The sequence below is a fragment of the Oncorhynchus tshawytscha genome, linkage group LG01 (genome assembly GCF_018296145.1).
Source record: "Oncorhynchus tshawytscha isolate Ot180627B linkage group LG01, Otsh_v2.0, whole genome shotgun sequence".
NCBI classification, from domain to species: Eukaryota; Metazoa; Chordata; class Actinopteri; order Salmoniformes; family Salmonidae; genus Oncorhynchus; species Oncorhynchus tshawytscha.
The window spans coordinates 416,141-416,935 of record NC_056429.1 but is presented as its reverse complement, the minus strand read 5'-3'; the positions used below and the strand labels follow the sequence as shown (position 1 = coordinate 416,935).

The following is a 795-nucleotide window of genomic DNA, read 5'->3' as shown; positions in this document are numbered from 1 at the left end:
TGTATTTGGCTAAGGTGTATGTAAACTTCCGACTTAAACTGTACCTCTCTCTCCACCCTCCTCTCCTCTGAGCTACATTCCTGGTGTTCCATATCAGACAGGGAAATCCTTGTTTGGCACCATGCCAGTTAAAATAGTTTTGAAATACTGGAAGAGGTGGACAAATAAGGATATGAGTCAATGTTTGACGGTCTATGACGGAAAGCTAGAACAATATTACAACCTTGATTGGCTGATCACCAGGTTGTGATCATACATTGTTTATTGAGGATGTCCGCCCTGACTGACGTACTTTGTAACTTAATTTCAACTCCCTCAATGAACTGGCTTTCACTAATGCATTGACATCAACGTGTGCGTTTATATTTATCTGGCAGGGGAGACACCTTCATCACAAAAGAGGTCCACCCAAGGCGAGGCTTGGCCATTACACTCTGGTTGTGCTGACCCCTGCGAAAAAACAATACATTAAATAAATAACTACGAAAGGACTTTTCCTGAAGGAAATGTGGTGTGATATTAGTAGAAATGGTCCTGAAGTAATAGTATGTGTAGTAATATTAAAATAGTAGTAGTAGTGGTAGTGAGTGGTAGTGCAGAGTATTGGTAGTAGTAGACCATGGTAGACCTGATCACCGACAACAACGAGACAGACTATAGGGAGGAGGTCAAAGACCTGGCAGTGTGGTGCCAGGATAACAACCTCTCTCTCAACATGATAAAGACTAAGGTGATGATTGTGGACTACAGGAAAAAGAGGACCGAGCACGCCCCTATTAACATCGACAGGGCGGT

The 795-nt window shown here is 42.8% G+C and overlaps 1 pseudogene; it reads left to right on the top strand.

Annotated features, from left to right (window-relative positions):
• The first annotated feature begins 362 nt into the window (after positions 1-362).
• Positions 363-492, top strand: LOC112247884 (annotated as a pseudogene).
• The last annotated feature ends 303 nt before the right edge of the window (positions 493-795 follow it).